The 18,976-nt window shown below is 34.3% G+C and overlaps 1 pseudogene across 1 annotated transcript in view; it reads left to right on the top strand.

The window, feature by feature from the left end:
• The first annotated feature begins 1,731 nt into the window (after positions 1 to 1,731).
• LOC308272222 (centromere protein K-like) overlaps positions 1,732 to 18,976 on the top strand; it is a 160,888-nt pseudogene continuing 143,643 nt past the window's right edge. The window contains exon 1 of the transcript in view: positions 1,732 to 1,818. The product of the transcript in view is annotated as a centromere protein K-like (transcript). The remainder of the gene's footprint in view (positions 1,819 to 18,976) is intronic.

The raw sequence follows: 18,976 nt of genomic DNA, 5'->3' as shown, positions 1-18,976 counted from the left end.
GTTTTTACTGAAAGAGCTTTAATGTAAGGCAAGGCAAAAAAGGAGAAATGTAGGCAATATCAGTAATAATTATGAAGAAAATAAGAATAGACTCATATGATTAATAATTCAAAGAGTCCAAAATTAGTATTATTTTTTTACCAGTAAATTCCTTCAATTGAATCTATTTAAATAAAATGATAGACACATCATATTTTTGTTTATATTTTAACAATAATGATGTTTGATTATCATTATTACTCTAAAGTCTCTGGATTTTAGGTTCTGTGGAATTAATCCCACATGACCAATAAAAAATGCATTACTTAAAAATATTGAGTTTTTTAAAGTATAATTTTTCTATTCTGTTTTATAAGAGTTAAGAATAATTATGCTGACTGGTAAAATTTTGAGGAAAGAGAGATGTTAGCAAAAAGTAAGATGAAGGATCACGTATCCTAAAGTCTTTGTGAAGATAGACAGTAAAGACATATTCTGTCTACAAGGTTTAGTCTTAGTTTGTGGCTATTGGTCCCTATAGAGTTCTTTAATGGCAGAGACAGTGTAATTGATTATTTGCATGAAAAGAGAAGATTCCCATACCATTCTACAGTTACCATTACCATTTTTTTCAAACTAAATTTCTGTTCTGTTTTCTGGATGGTTCAACATGGCAATGGCTTTGAATCTGTCAAATTTGGATATGTGCTCATATTATAATATCAGAGGAAGTATGAGCCCAACTTTCTCAATTTTCCTTTGTAAGCATTTTGGCTAAAATGAGGCACAAGGCTTAATAATATGATAAAAGTCAATACTGTGAGGATAACATGAATGTTTTCTTTATCTTTGTTTTTTGAGATCATACTTCAGATAGTACGGAACAGCGGCTCTGGAAAAACTCAGCCATGCTCTTCTCAAAATCTCCCCCAACTGTACAAGAAAGCATTTCAGCAAAACCTGATAACAACAGGAAGAAGTCTCCTAGTTTGAAATTACACAGATAGGGGAATAGGGCTGGCGATATACTTCTTTGTAAATTCACGGCAAGAAAAAGCATTGCCAAATCTTTATTCTCAAGATAAAAAGATTCACTGATTAATAACAATTTGTAAGATACCTTCTCATGTTTTCATAACTGAGTTTTTTTAGAAAAAAAATCTTTGTTAATGCCAATAGAACACAGATTCCATGCTTTTACTTTGAGATAACATTAGATGGTAGGTTAGGACTTTAAAAAAATACTTTGGATGATGGCATTTGTTTTAACTACAATAATTCAATATGATTGCAATTACTGCTATGCTCTGGCTGGATCGGCATCAAGACTTAAACATGATTAAAGACATCCCCTCTAATCCCAACTCCATGGCCTGTTACTGACATTAAAAATAAAAGAAAACAAATCCCTTTTATCTTTTGTTTGAGAATCAGTGAGGAGAGAGCAAGTGGAAGAACAGTAGACTAGTACTAAAAATGAATAGTTCTAAAAATGATCTCTAAAGCAAACTGGCTCACTGTCTAGAGTGTCCCAGTAGAGTTTAGAAGCTTGCTTCTTCATAGCTGTTAGTTACATCTTCAGATAGGACTTCTCATCTAAGGTTCAGGCTGCATTAATACAAATGAGTTATTATGTAAGATTCCTTTGGCCTCTGAGATTTAACTATGTGTTTTGAACTCAATCAGAAATACGCTATATCAGCTAAGTCACCAAGAATCACTTCCAGCTACTAATCTTTTCAAAAGTAAACGATGTGGACTTTCCCTGATTTCCCCATCAATTCTGACAAAGGAAATGTGTCTACTAAGCATACTTTACTGAAAATTTATAGCAACAGAGTAAGTTTGCATCACAGACACACAAGCTACAATGGGACATCGGGTTCCCATGTCATTCCAACTCTTTATTCATGGTGCTACTTAGAATCACTCATGAATCACTTTTTGCCTCAAGTTGCCCCATTTTTGCTTTTGATTCCTCCTTTCTCTCTTATCTGCTGATACCCAAGATACATGTTCCTTCCATATATCAGCTTTCTTATTGTCTTTTCCAAAACCACTTGTTGAAGGTTTATATTTTATCTTTAAATTGCTCTCCTTATAAAAAGTAAATAAAAATTGAGCCTGGTGTAGTGGCGTAGGCTTGTAATCCCAGTATTCAAGAGGCTGAGACAGGAGGATTACGGTTTGCAGACAGCCTCGGCTTCTTAGTGAGACACCACTGCAAGTTAGTGAGACCCTGTTTCAAAATAAAGAATAAAAAATAGGGCAAGGGTTGTAGCTCGGAGGTCGAATGCCCCTGGGTTCCATCCCCAGACCCACAAAATAAATACATACATACATACATACATACATACATACATAGAAAAATTAAATTTCTAAGAGGAATTTCAAATAGCACTTGATTCAGTCTTTCATAAAAATATTCCTTTCAATTAAATTAAGTACAGTAACCATCTGTGATTTATATTCTATACATATAACTGGAATTATGATTTCATATCAAGAAACTGTAATGTATGACTATATTAAGAAAAAAGCTTATATTCAATGTGGGAACTAATAGTCAAATAGTAAATACAATATAGTATTATTAAAAGTCTAATTTGTTCATCATTAATCTTTAATTGTATGAATGTATAATGGGGCTATTAATAATGCACATTGACCCATTTTTATTACATTTTGACAAAGAATTAATTTTGCCCTAGGATAATCAATACCTTTAAAAGGAATAAGATTCATATATGATATTGATTTGACAAAGGGGAAAGTCATTACATTTTTTGCTTAGGGGAATAATTAAAATTATTCATAACATGAATATAGAAACATATGAATTCACTTTTTTCTAGAAATAAGGAGGCATGAGAAATTTCCAGTAATATTGATGTATAGAAAATCTCATGAAGGAGAATTATTTTGGAGAGACAAAGGACTTTTAAAAATATTTGACATCTGCTGGACATGGTGGCACATGCTTGTAATCCAAGCATTTGGGAAGCTGAGACAGGAATATTGTGGTTTGCACACAGCCTCAGCTATGTAGTGAGGCCCTTTGTAACTCAGTGAGACCCTGTTTCCAAATAAAGAATAAAAAATAGGTCTGACACCACTCTGATAGGGGGCTAATATCCAGAATATACAAAGAGCTCAAGAGACACTACACTAGCAAAACAAACAACCCAATCAAGAAATGGGCAATTGAACTGAATAGACACTTTACAAAAGAAGACACAATAGATACATGAAAAGATGTTCTACATCATTAGCCATCAGGGAGATGCAAATCAAAACTACTCTGAGATTCCTTTTAACCCCAGTCAGAGTGGCAAACATAAAGAAATCAAATAACAATTGCTGGCGAGGATGTGGGGATAGAGGAACTCTTTTACATTGTTGGTAGGAATGCAAAGTAGTTCAGCCACTATGGAGATCTGTGTGGAGATTCCTTTGAAAACTGGGAATAGAGCCACCATATGATCCAGCTCTACCACTCCTGGGTATTTTTCCAAAGGGGTTGAATTCAGAGAACTATAGCAACATATGCATACCTATGTTCATAGCAGCACAATTCGTAATAGCCAAAATATGGAACCAACCCAGGTCTCCATCAACAGATGAATGGATAGCAAAATTATGGGAAATACACACAATGGAATTCTATTCAGCTATAAAGAAGAACAAAATCATGTCATTTGCAAGAAGATGGAAAGTCCTGGAGAACATTTTGTTAAGTGAGATCAGCCAAGCATAGAAAGAGAAGATACATATGTTTCCTCTAATATGCCCAAACTAGGGAACATCAGGGATACCAGAGATACTCCAGATTATGGAAGGGAAATCTCAGCAAAGTTTGAATAGAAAGATAGGAGAGGAAGAAGAATGAACTTGATTAATGAGGGTCTATATCCAAATATGTGTAAAGTATGAATATAGCATGGTTACCCTGGACAATCATTGGTGGGAGGGGGGAAGGGGAAATGGGGGTAGGGGGGAGAGGGCACCAAGTACAGTTTAAATGTATACCATTTATTTTCAATAAAAATATGTATAAAAATAGGGCTGAGGGTGTGGCTCAAGGTATAATGCCCCTGAGTTCTATCCCCAGTATTGCAAAAAAATAAAAAGTTGACATCTTTGTAGTAATTAATAGAATGTTTTTCCCATACTAGGTACTAAATAAATACTAATGAATGGAAAAGTTTGATATCTTGGTTGCATTAAATAAAAACTTTGCTCAAGCTGGCTCAGATAACAATGTAAGATAACAATGTCAGAAAATTTGTGGACTGTCCAGGTGTGGTGGCACACACCTGTAATCCCAGCACATGGGAGGCTGAGACAAGAGGATCACCGGTTCATGGCCAACCTCAGCTACTTAGTGAGGCCCTTTGCAACTCAGTGAGAATCTTTTTCAAAATAAAAAAATAAAAAATAGAGCTGGGGGTATAGCTAGGAGGTAGAATGCCCCTGGGTTCCATCACCAGTACCCCAAATAGAAAAGGTAGTTGGGCAAGGTGGTGCACACATATAATAGAAGGATCACAGATTCAAGATCAGTCTTCTTAACTTGGCAAGAGTTTCAACAACTTAGCAATATCCTGTTTCAAAATAAAATAGCATTGGTGGTATAGCTCAGAGGTAGTATACCCCTGGGTTCAACACCACATACACGTGATATAATTTCCTGACTCATTTATTTTTTAAGTGTTTTATAATTCATAGGTAGGCCATGGGAAAGACTATGTATACATTGACCTGAGATGAACTATAAGGAATCAAGCTCAGTTTTTTGGAAAAAATCTCCCTAAAGAGAGTGTTGCCGGAACAGGTAGTATATGACAAGAGAAGAAATAATTATGGTTTGATCTCTGGCCAATAAAAGGAGTATGTCTTACAAATCAGAAAACAGAGAATATCATCTATATCATCTTGCTCAGATTTTTTTATTTTCTTTTGGTGGTACTGGGTTTCCTGGAAACCCTTCTACCTCTAGGCTACACTCCCAACCCTATTGTATACTTTTTTATTTTTGGAAACAGGGTCTCTTAAGCCAGCCTGGCTGGCTTCGAACCTACGCGATCCTCCTGTCTCCGCCTCCCAAGCATGGGGATTACAAGTGTGTGCCATCATGCCCGGCCAGATTCTTAAACTATACCCAAACACCATAACTATATAATACATGTGGATAACATTTACAAAACATAATTCTCCTCTTGTACCCTGCATCCCACCTCTTTCTGTCAGTCACTGAATCAACTCTTCTTAAAATAGTAGGAGCAGTGACACAGCAGACAAAAGGCATGGCCAGCAAGGGCTATACTGGGGTTGGGAGAGCATGCATCAGGTTACACCTGCATCCTCATGACTTCATTGTGGTATGCCTAGCATCATAGCAACTTCTTCTGGGGTAACAGGAGGAGGGTTCAGGGAAAGTTAATATGACCTTTAGTTGTTGTTTAGAGAACATATCCCTCCCCCCTTTCTTCCTATCAATGAAGGAGATAAAAGGTCATGCTAATTACAAATTTTTTCCTTCTCTATGGATTTATGCACAGCTAGTGTGGTCACGAATAGAGGTAGGCAGGTTCATTAAGGAAGATGACATAGAACCATAAGCAGAAGAGAATTCCAATCTAAGAACACCCATATATGTTTGGGTCAGTCACTTATTTGTTTTTCTTTCTGTGAGATCATAGAAGCTAACTTTTTGGTACTTGAGTCTGGCTCATATGAGGGAGTATCTGATTGAGCTAAAGCTGACCCAATAGAAGCTAATTTGGCAATTGAAGGGATGATCACAGAATAATTAATCTATAAAATTGCAGGTAAAGGATGCATTTTTTATAGTCACATATATACACTCATGATGCAGATGTCTTGGGAAAATATTTCTTAGAAATAAAGATTGATCTGTAGACCACATAGTTATATCCTTTTATCTAGCTGTTATCAAAAACTAAAAACAATCACCAAATATATTCAAATTGAGATGCAAATCAGTATAAGTATAGAGAGTATAGAGAGTAAATGTAAGTATAGAGTGTAAATGTGGTAGTATAGGTAAGAAATTGTGTCCCATTTGTGCTGAAAATGAAAACAAGAACATGTAAGGAAAAAAATATATTCTTTGTACAGAGCCTGGGAGTCTCTCCCTAGGATTACATTCAACATTTTCTAGTGATGCTAAGGATAGAAACAACCAGCTCTTGAACTTTGAAGTAATTGGTTCACAGCTGTGCTTATACTGAGATGGAAATATGGAAATACATTTGTACAGAGGAAGGGATTTTTTTTGGTAGTTGTAATGAGAGAGTTGTCAAATTAAACCCAAACTGCTGTAAGTAAAATAAATTACATGTGGAAATTCAATTCCTGATACTTTCATTGGGTACCCACCAATGAAAGTATGTGACATTTTTTCCCAAAGAACTGTTATGTTAATTGTTTTTTTAAAAACAACACCTCTTTTGCTGTTACTCTTTTATGTTATTATTAAGGAAGCAAGTGACTCAAAATGATTTTTTATTTATTTTTGTATCATAAAATAAGGCCTAAGACACGAAATCAATGCAACATAGGGCACTTCAAGCATTTATTAAATGTATGAGCCCTTGGGGATGGACACAATTGATGTAAAGACCATAGTTTTGGCTGCAGAGACATTTAAAATATATGTGGGAAGGCAAGATTAGCACATTTGAAAGCGAGTAGTCTAGAATATGGTGATAATCAGAAGAAAAATCCATGGGAGCTGAAATAATAAAAAAAGGCTTTGTAAGAGAGGTAGAGTAAGGGCTTAAAATAGTGGATGTAGAGTAACAGTAAGACAGAAGGAAAGGATTTTAGGGGGTAAGTGTATATTAAGTCATGCAATGGGAATGTTAAAGGATGCATGAGGAGGAAAGAGTGAAAAGTCAGGAAGTGAAAAGACAAGGAAAGAAAGGTTTGTTTATGGAGAATAGAAGAAATTTCATTGGATTATGCTTGAAGAAGGCTAGCATAAGTAGCTCTTTGTATTTAAATGGGCTGCTTGGAGACCTGGAAATACACACACACACACACACACACACACACACACACACACACACACTCACACACATTTTAGAAATGCAAAAACACCATGTGATGAGAGACATGACTTACTGCAGCATTGATGAAAACTGAGAGCTCTCAGGATGTGAAAATCTGGGGCTTTATTCCAGTGACATGATTAATATGCTGGATAATCCTCAACATGTCACTTGGTTTCATGACATCAATTTGATGGAAATTTCTAACTCTAATAATTATCACTGTTCTAAAATACATTAATATGAGGCCAAAACATATTAAAATTATTTTACACTTTTACTGGTACATTCTAATTACACATCATGATGAGATTTAATGAATACTTGGTGAATTTCCCTCCCTATCCCATCCTGAAGCCAAACCTTTAAAGGAAATATGAATTTATTGATGTGGTTAGAAAGTAGTCACTGTAAATAGAATAATTAAGAAGTCCAGTGTGTTTTCCACGTGTATCTTGTACAAGAAGTGACACACAAGAATTAAATACGTAGGCATCTAATGGTGAACGGGAAGACATGGTGAACTGGAATATCTCACAGTGCGTCCAGTTCTCATAATTATTCATTTCTCCAGATCAGAACCTCTGTGAGGTAGAGGAATTGTGATCACCCTAGTCTCCGTTTCTAATTATTCCTGGCTCACATAAACGCTGAAAATTGTCAGTGTTGAAAACATAGGCTTAAGTGTACTGCCATAATGCATAGTACGATTTGTGTTTCATTATAATCAAAGAAGAAACAGACATCCTTGACAACTAAAAATATTTACTTCCACTCACTCCAAAGTGATAACTGAATACTAGTTGTTTAAAACAGACAAGGTCTCAGGAACCTAAAAGTAAAACAGCTCATATATAAATTATCCAAAAGACACACAGAAAACCAATAGAACTGATACACAGTCTATGTGAGGAACATGTGATAGTCAAAGGCAGGTGTGCAAATGGGAAGCAGGCATCAGCTGATGATTCTAACACTTCTAGCTTCACATGGAAGCATCTGCTAAGTATCTAACCAACTTAGCTCCTGGAAGTTTAACAATAGTTTAACTTCTACATACATAAAAATGATCAAGTTCAATTTGGTGGGGAAAGAAATGATTTGATGGTTAGAAGATTGGGAAGCAATAAAAGTTCAAAGAAATGGTTATGTCATGTTCTCTTTGTAGGATTTATATATACTTATTCCTTATTCATTTATTTTTGCATTTGTTAATTCAATTTTTAAAATGGATCTAATCCTGATATCTTTCTCATGGATACATATAAGAAATAAGATACCTGAATCTCTAAGCACGCTGCCTGTTAGAGAGAAAGCCATCAACACTTATTAGCCTTTATTATCGTTATTACTTTTCTCATCTCAGCTATGTTGCTTTGCTCAGAATGGCAGATGAAATATAGATATTTAGGATAAGTAAACGTTATGAAGTGAGAAATCAACATAGATGCTACCAATAAGTCAAAAGAGGTAACATTTTTTTTTTCTTAAATCTTGTGAAGGTAGAGTAATTGGAAATGTGATCTTTTGCTTCAGCTTACATAACTACTAAAAAGCATCTGTTTTAAAAGCAAAGCTTCCACTAGTCTATAAGCTTTAAATGTATGCTCATCTTGCAGTCAACTGTAGCTCAGGTTAATATTAATATTCCCCAGATGACAAAATTGCATCAACTGGAAATTTGGTTTCTGCCTGATACTCTGTGTAGCTTTGCTATTTTAGACTCAAATAAGCAGTTTGAAAAAGCCTTAAAAAGTCATTGTCATTCCTGATCATTGCTCATATTACATTACCTGTAGAGTTTCATCCCCAGCTGAATTACTCATCACCAATCTGATCATTCTTTCATAATTAGACTCTTTTGGTAAAGGATAAACTCTGAATATTAATAACAGAAAACTAGATTTAGAACAAAGAACTGGATAGAAGGCAATTTTGGAATCTATCATTGATTGAAGTTTCTTAGCTTTAGAGTCAGATAAATTATTCCTCACCTTGTGTTTTAATGGGTATTTTATAATAGATATAAACAAACTTCTATTTTCTCTTATTAAATTAAGACATTTTCCTACTAAGTCTCCTTGAATTGGCCTTCCCTGGAGGAGTTAAGTAAGGCATTTAAGTTAAATATGTAATATTGAGGCCATAGAAACTTAACAGAATTGAAGTAAAATAATAAGTTAATTTGACCAAGTTAAATAGCAATCATGTTTATTATTTCTTTCTTTACCTTATTAACCATTTTTATCTCAAAAAACATAGAAATAAACTTGGTCTTGGAGACAACTAAATTCTATCCACTCCTTTTATAAATAAGGCCCCATAAATGTAAAAAAAAAGTAGATTCTTAATCTTCTGGATAATTTAGACTGTTGTTTTCTGTAATAAATATATAACTCAGCATCCAAAAATTTGAATGTATCCAAATCTATGTTTTAGAAGAATTATGATAAGATATTGGGTTATAATAATAGAGAAGACTACAGCCTTGGGTTCAAAGCTCTTTCATAAAAAAAATCAAATAATTCTCAACATCAAAAGAAAAAAATAGAAACTCAGTAACAAAATATTTTAAAATAATATTATCAATTTGATACTAGAGGCCCTGCTTGTAGTCCAGCTTAAATTAATTTAAAGCTTTAAAGTGAACTCTAGACAAAGCATGGATGTTATAGTAATTTTATTTTAGCAAAGATAATAGGGATTAGTAGAGGTATAATAGTAGTGATATGTCACAGGTTAAATCTATAACACACACACACACACACACACACACACACACACACACACACATATATATGTATATATATAATCTTATGTGATTTTCATTACCACAGGAGAATTGTAAAGATATAACCTCTATAACTTCTCCATATGGAAAACTAGTCAGGATTTTTATCTATCTTTATAACATGACTTCCTTATATCTCTTTCTCTGGAAAGTTACTCACAATTGGCTTTGTTGCTTTCTCTGGAAAGAAGGTGGGAAGTTGGTCATAAAGATATGAGAATGACACCCACATTTCCTCAAGAGTAAAACCCCTTGCCCATGGGATCTGGAACCCAGGAAAGAATAATGCTCTATTTACTTGTGGATGCCTACATAGAAACTGACTTAAAATTCTTTCATGGGCCGGGTGTGGTGGTGCATGCTTCTAATCCCCGTGCTTGGGAGGCGGAGACAGGAGGATCGCGCAGGTTGAAAGCCAGCCATGCTGGTTTAAGAGACCCTGTTTCCAAATAAAAATATAAAATAGGTCTGGGAGTGTAGCCCAGAGGTAGAAGGGCTTCCAGAAACTCCAGTACCACCAAAAAACAAAAATTCTTTCATGGGACATATGTCCAGATTTGTACATTAACCTTGAGGTCCAACCAGGTGATTATGGAGAATAGGCTGGCTGCAGATTTTATGCTAGCACTAATTTCTATGCTTTCTCTTTGAAGAATAAAATCTATTGGTTCAGCCTGTATTTGTTAAACCATACTCTACACTGGTAGGGAAGTTAATAACCATTATGAAGATAATCATGCTGTATACACAGGGCTAAATGTGTGATGGGTGCATGTATGTCTCTACCATTCATGATGATGTATGATTACAATAGATCAATAAATAAAAAGTGAAATAAAAAGAAAGTATACATGGTCAATATAAAAATATTTCAACTTTTTAAAAAATCATAAATATGTATGAGATATAATTGCTTTATCTTACATATGCCTATTAATTTTTTAAATAAGCTTCCTTTTAAAATATCAATATACATTTTTATTCTTATGTCATAAATTATGATTAATGAGATATATAAGTTTAAACCTCATCTTTATGATAGCTTAATGAAATAGTTTTCACTGATAATTCTCTTTTGTGAACAACTATAGCTATTATTATATTGTTCACTTGAAATTTAAAATATGTTTTAATGACTATACTATTTTTATAGCCATTTTACATAAATTAATATATCTTTGAGTCATTTTAGTTCATGTTTTTAAAAGTAAAACAAGCCAGGCATGGTGGCGCACGCTTGTAATCCCTGCGTTTGGGAGGCTGAGACAGGAGGATCGCACAGGTTCGAAGCCAGCCTCAGCTACTTAGTGAGGCTCTCGGCAACTTAGTGAGGTTCGAAGCCAGCCTCAGCTACTTAGTGAGGCTCTCGGCAACTTAGTGAGACCCTGTTTCCAAATAAAATATAAAATAGGTCTGGGAGTGTAGCCCGGAGGTAGAAAGTCTCTGGGTTCCACCCCCAGTACCACCAAAAAAAAAAAAAAAAAAATAGCTTGTAAAAAATATCTATTAAATAGAGTGCATGCACCCCTGGGAATCACCAGAAGTCATTTTCCCCTGTCCTTTTCTCAAACTTGGAAATAGGAAAAGAAAAATATTTTCTGAGAATAAAACTGTGAAATAAATATGAGATTAAATGACAAAAATGCAGTGTCATCACTATCCTATGTAACTGTAGAAACAGTGTTTGGTCAGCAATGGAAGGGAAAATGAAAAGGGAAAATCCAAGAGACAGGTCTTGATGGTGTCTTTTCCTCCTGTGGGAAGGGGTGATGCAGGTCTATATTCACAAAGGTGGTCTTATAGAACAGTAACACTACCATACTAATGAACTAATTGTTTTCTTATTTTTGTCCTGAGATTATGCACGGCAAGTAAACTACTAATCAGAATTTTTTCTCTATATAGCCAGGGGATGTTTTTCCTGGTAGTGCATTTTAAGTTAATATTGGATAGTGTTGGTTTTATATATTGATCTCTATGCATTTGAATCTACCTATAAGTGGTAAAGTCAAATGTCTAAACCGGCAAATTTAAAGGTCAAGACTTGTCCTATGGTAACTTTGCCAAGAAAAGGCCACTCTCTGGGGAACTTTCTGAGCAGCAATTCATTTTCATCAAGGACAAGTAACTTCTTGGATGATGGCCCTTTTCATTCAAATGTTACATATACAATATTCCTTGCCAACTATAAGTTTCTCCATCAAGGATAAAGATTGTTTCATACTTTGCATTTCTGTTCCTAACAGCTTGTAAATAAGCACATATTGTTATGATATAGTAAAATGCAACCTATAAGAAAATCTAAAATTGCAAGATTTTACTTTTTAATATATTTTTCTTGCCAAATCAAAAGCAAAAACTAGATACATTAAAAGTAACATTTATCGAAACAATATCTTATGCACTAATTCATAGGATACACAAATGTCTCCAAATAAAAATGTATATCAGATGCCGGGCATGGTGGCACACCCTTGTAATCCCCTCGCTTGGGAGGCGGAGACAGGAGGATCGCTCAGGTTTGAAGCCAGCCGTGCTGGCTTAAGAGACCCTGTTTCCAAAAATAAAAAAGTATGAAATAGGTCTGGGAGTGTAGCCTGGAGATAGAAGGGCTTATAGTATATCAGAAAGAAAAAAAAAATCTCGAAATAATAAAAAGTCATTTTAAAAAGCCATTAACTTCTTTTTTTTTTAGCATTCATTAAAATCTATAGAGAGAGGTTAGGAGCTAGTGTGAGGAATTATTTTTATGTTCAATTTCTTGCCACATCATATTTAGAAGGCAAAGTTCAATAGTATGTAGTATTAGCATTCTCTTCCATGTTAAGAATTTTATTCTTGCCAGGCGTGGTGGTGCACACTTGTAATCCCAGCATTTGGGAAGTTGAGACAAGAGAATCACAGGTTTGTGGTCAGCCTCATCTACTTAGTGAGGCCATGTTTCCAAATAGAGAATAAAAAAATAGGACTAGAGGTATACCTCATAGGTAGAATGCCCCGGGGTTCTATCCCCAGTACTGAAAAAAAATAATTCCATTCTCAAAAATATAATGTCCCAGCTGGGCGTGGTGGTGCATTCTTGTAATCCCAGCAATTGGGAGGCAGAGATCAGAGGATCACAGGGGTTCGTGGCCAGCCTCAGATACTTAGCGAGACCCTTTACACTCAGTGATATCCGTTTCAAAAAAAAGAAAAAAAGACTAGAATGACTAAACTATTAAATGGAACTACTTTAGAAAATGCTATTTTTCTATCCTTAGAATAACATGTTTCTTTTCAATTCTAATGTTTTATAAAATTTTTATACTTCAACTGGAACATCATAGTCTCACATCAAAATGCACTTCAGAGTGATGACACACATGCACAGAGCACTTGGTGAGCTTTCCAGCTCCCTCCCCACTTCCCCATTTCCCATATAAGATGATGAGATAGGCATTGGCATTCTCATATAAGTACCTAATGTCTGTGGAAGCGACTCATTTGTTCTCTCTCCCTTCCCCCAGAATTTTCCATGATCACCTCCCTGGCTTCACTGGAGTTTCTGTATTATCTAAATTCCTTTGTGTATGCTAATTACTCCCTAGATTCCACATATTAGAGAAAATATTTGACCTTTCACTGTCTGTGACTGGCTAATCTCACTTAACATAATACTCTCCAGGTCCATCCATTTTCCTGCAAAGGACATAAGTTTATTCTTTATTATTGAGTAGAATTCCATTTTGTGGGTCTCCAATTGTTTTTTGAATCATTCATCTCTTGATGGACACTTGGCTTGGTTCCATAACGTGGCTATTATGAACTGTGTTGCTATAAACATGGGTTTGCAGATTGTTATGATATTCTGATTTCAGTTCCTCAGAAATACTCAGAAGTGGTAGAGCTTGATCATATAGTGGATTCATTCCTGGGGAATCTCCACACTGATCTCCATAGCGGCAATCCCACCAACAGCATAATAGAGAATTCCTGTTTCCCCAAGTTCTCACTAGCATTTATTGTTGTTTGATGTATTGATCACTTCCATTCTAACTGGACTTAGATAGAATCTCAGTGAGCCAGGCATGGTGGCACATGCTTGTAATCCCAGAATTTGGGAGGCTGAGATAGGAGAATCACGGTTCAAGGATAGACGGCATTTAGTGAGGCCCTTTGCAACTCAAGTCATATACTGTTTCAAAATAAAGAACAAAAAATAGGGCTGTCAGTGTAGCCGGTGTAGCTCAAAGGTAGAATGCCCCTGGGTTCCATCCCTAGTACCTCAAAAAAAACCAAAACAAACAAACAAAAAAACCTCAGAGTAGTGTTGATTTCCCTTGATTTGCATCTCCCTGATGGCAAATGATGTTGAACATTTTTCCATGTATTTATTGGTCATTTATACTTCTTCTGTGAAGTGCCTGCTTCATTCTATTACCCATTTCTTGATTGGGTTATTACATTTTTAGTGTTAAGTCTTTTAAGTAATTTGGTAATTTGTATATTCTAGATAATAATCTTCTACCAGAGGAATGTTAGCTCATTTAGAATATGCATTTTGGAAAAAACTGGTAGAACATTATAGAAAAATCACATTGCCTAAGATTTCCTGCAAAATCATTGGTATAAAATTAGACTTCCAAGTTTTTAAAATTTTATTTAAAAATTTTAAAATCTAAAATCTTCTCATTATTGGAATGTTTGTTTTTGAAATTTCTTATCAAGGTTGTTTGGTTGAGAATGATATTTGAAAAAAGGCAAGTTTCCTGCCACTTTAGAGATGACATATTGTGCTGAAGAAGCTAATGAGAAATGATCACCCTTTTTGATGAGATATAAATGGAAAATACACTTTAATTTTGTCAATTGCTAGTACCATTGGAACTGCTTCTTCATAGGCACAAAGAACACAATGAACTAAAAGAAAGTGAACTGAAAAGAATGTTTCTTGTAATAGAATTAGCATATAAAATTTTAAATATCAGGGCTTGGAGAGGTAGCTCAGTGGTTGAAGGCTTGCCTTGCATGCATGAGGCCCTGGGTTTAATCTCCAGTAGGAAAAAGTAGATATCAGTATCTGAATATATTCAGGAATATAATAAGAGTTCATAAATAAATATGTAAATATGCTCCGTATCAGTCTTTACAAAAAACTGCAAATTGAAACTATGAGATAGCATTGTCCCAGTTAATAAAATCAACAAAAAACCCCTCAAAACCCCAAAAGCAAAAATAACAAATATTGGCAAAGATGTGGGAAAAAAGTAGCTCTCATATATTGGTAGTAGGAATGTAGGTTAGGATAGCCACTATGGAGACTAGTGTAGAGGTTCCTCAAACAACTAAGACTAGACCTATCATACCATCCAGGTGTTCTACTTCTAGGCATATATACAAAGGAAATAAAATCAGCATAGCTGAGAGATATCTATATACTCATGGTCATGGTGACACTATTCACATTGGCTAAGATATGGTATCGACCTAGGTGCCTGCCAAAAGATGAATGGTTAAAGAAAATGTGGTGTATATATACACACAATGGAATATTATTCATTTATAACGAAGAATGAAATCCCGTCATTTCTAGCAAAATGAACAGAACTGAAGAACAGTGTGTTAAGTGAAATAAGTCAGACACAGAAAGGCAAATACCGTGTGTTCTCTCCCATATGGAGATGCTAAGCAAAGTTGAACTGAATGTAAAATAGTAATTATTAGACGTTAAGAAGGGTGTGCCGGTAGTGGTGAATAAAAGGATGTCGGATTTGATCCAGAGCATGCCAATGCTTGTATCAAAAGAAAGATTACACAGAATTGCATCAATATATAAATGAACACATTTTACTAAAAAGGTAAAATTACAATAATAAAAATGGTTACATACATTATGGAATCCTCATTTGATAATTTGTAGTCAAACACGTTCTAAACTTAAAGAACATTTTTAAGTCTTTTCTATCTCTTAAAACAAGGGATAAAAGTAGTCAGCTCTTAAATGCCAACAATTCTCCCTTGGCCTCAGAATATTTGCTGTAGCTAATACCAAATGATAAAAGGAGAGTTTTATGGTTTCTTTTTCAGCTATTAGTGAAAAGGATAGCCATGTAAGTGCAACTTTCAGGCATTCTTCAGTTTTTCCACCTTATATTTTATGATCACTTTAACTCAAAATATGTAAAAGAAGCTAAAGGTATATTATTTTAACAATTGTGTTTTGGTTTTGAAATAATGGCTTATATTAGAATTGTCCTGTTGACTCATTTTATTGGTTAGACTAATCATTTTTATTGCAGTCACTTGATGTGTCTTCCAATAAAATCTGGTTTAATAAGTAATCACTTGGTCAATTCCTCCAAGCTATTTCTCAGAGTGTTTTCTGTATTATCTAATAATTATATTTATTCTTATCTTTTTCCCTTGTCTTCCTTCTCTTTCTATTATTCTTCATTCTACATCTTTGAACACATGTTTTTCCATTAGGAAGCTGGAGTTAATTTGAGTAGCTTTTAGTCTTGTTCTTCTCTCTATCCTACATTGAGTACCTAGTTTAGTCCTTGTTTATGCTTTTTGTTTAATAAATGTTTGTTGAAAAAGTTATGTACTTGTTTTGAAGAGTCTTGCAGTTTTAAATCATTATCTGTGTCAACTGGATTGATAGGGATACATAATAAATACTTTACTTTCCTAATTAATTGTATAAATGCTTTCCAAAAACCTTAAGATCATTCTGTATTATCACCCTAGCATTAAAAATACTAACTACTTTGAGGGCCTAACAGTGTGGGATATTATGAAGACTTTTAGTATCAAAGCACAATACAGTAGATAAAATATAGATAAAGAATAAAACCCATTTGTTTCATGTCAGTTTATACCAATATATATGAGCCATAAATATGAAGATTAGAAAAAGAAACAACTCTGGTAACCTATTGTGAAAGCTCTTTATCATTCAGCAACAAATATACTTTAATTATGTAGGCTGTATGTAAATTTATTTCAAGATGGGAGAGACTGTGAGAAGTCATTAGCAACACAAAGTCTCAGTAAGAGAGAGATAAATGGCTCTGTAAGAAGAAATGAAAAAGTAACAGATTGAATTTGAGCTAAGGCTCTCCAGAAACCAAGAAAAATGGTGAAGTGATACAGGGATGACTGATGGAGACTGAAGGAAATTTTCAGCTAATAATCAATACAGGGATAAATGTCTCCCATTCAAGAGAGGAATACATAAGTTACATCAAAAATTTCATGGTACAACGTGCAAATAAGAAAAGGAACAAAAACCAAGACAGCAATAAGAATAAATGGATTTCTTTCCTCAGCGTATTGAGGGCTGTTTTAGAAGGGGGTTATGTTATTCTGTGACTTCCTAATTTTTTCTGTCTAATTATACTTATTATGTATGGATAAAATATCACAAAGAACTGGTTCAAATGTAAGAATGTCACAGAATGCTGTAAGTAGTAGTTAACCTGAAATGCATTATCCAAAGTTGTTCAGTTAATGGGATCCATGTAATATATTAATTACTACTAGAGACTTAGTGGGTGTCTGATCACACTGTGAGTGAATACATGGTACAGAATTCAATATCTGTTAAGATGAAAGAATTATGAATTAAATAGAGTTGGCCTCAGCTGGAAAGCTGTTAGACATACTGTGGGAAAACAATTATATTCCCCTACACTAAGAATTAATGCCAACAGAATAAATGAAAGTCTGTTGTAGAAATACTAAGCAGCAATATATATATATATATGTATATGTATATGTATATATGTATATATGTATATATGTATATATGTATGTATGGATTTAGGATTAAAAATGTTAACTGCTTTGCGGGCCTAGGAATGGAACATTATGAAGACATTTAGTATCAAAGTACAATACAGTAGATATAATATTGATAAAGAATAAAACCCATTTGTTTTATATATAAATAAAACATATATGTTTTATATATAAATATATATATGTTTAAAGTAAAGAATAATTTAGCTTACAAACAAGTGATGTTTTTAAGCTTGCAGTTTCTTGGATAAAAAATACTTTTTATTTTTTTTCTTGCTCATCATGAGAGTAAATCACTAATGACAAAATCAATATTAGGAGCAATACTTTAGGCTAAATAGATACCACTCTTCTAACAATACATAGTATGCAAGTTTCACTCTTTATCATATAGAATGAGGCATGCGTATGGAATCTTTTCTTATTAATAGATGGATATAAATATGTTTATAAAGAAGCAAACTGCGACCACAGGAGGACTGCAGGTTTGCAATCAACCTTAGCAACTTAGCAAGACCCTTGGCAATTTAGTGAGAACTTGTTTCAAAATTAAAAAGCCAGGCATGGTGGTGCACATTTGTAATCCCATCATTCAGGAGCCTGAGACAGGAGGATTGTGGTTTGTGGCCAGCCTCGCTATTTAGTGAAGCCCTTTGCAACTCAGTGAGACACTGTTTCAAAAGAAAGAAAGAAAGAAAGAAAGAAAGAAAGAAAGAAAGAAAGAAAGAAAGAAAGAAAGAAAGAAAGAGCTGGGGGTATAGCTTGGGGGTAGTATGCCCCCTGGGTTCTATTCCCAATACTGCAAAAATAAATAAATAAATAAATAAATAAATACACAAATAAGAAAATGAGGGGATTAAAAAAAAGGGCTGGGGGCATAACTCAAAGGTAGAATACCTTTGGGTTCAATCCTAGTACCAAAAATAAAAAAATAAAAAATAAGAAACACATGCAATGTTTTTTCCATTGTTTTTTGGACTTAGAGAGATGATAAAGTTGTACTATCAAGTGTGTGTATATATATATAATCATAATGATAATTATAATGATATAAATACAATGAACATATACTATATATGTTCATTGCTATATATATATGCTTTTTACTATATATATTTATTACAGTTGTGGATTATGTACATTTATGAAAAAAAGTTGTTTCTGGCTTTGTTCCTGGCCCCACCAGCCTTTCCTCCTGGCAGCTATACCATTTAACCTCCATCTGCGGACTCAGCTTCACCCAGAGGCTTGAAATACGCATTGCTTTTGACAGATGGACTTGAAAAAATGCTGTGTGTCAGAAGCTCTGGATTCAGTTGCTCCTCCACTGTGAATTCATTACCCCCAG

This window comes from Muscardinus avellanarius (genome assembly GCF_963383645.1).
Source record: "Muscardinus avellanarius genome assembly, chromosome: 13".
Taxonomy (NCBI): Eukaryota; Metazoa; Chordata; class Mammalia; order Rodentia; family Gliridae; genus Muscardinus; species Muscardinus avellanarius.
The sequence above is the reverse complement of the archived record's forward strand: the minus strand, read 5'-3'. Positions and strand labels throughout refer to the sequence as shown.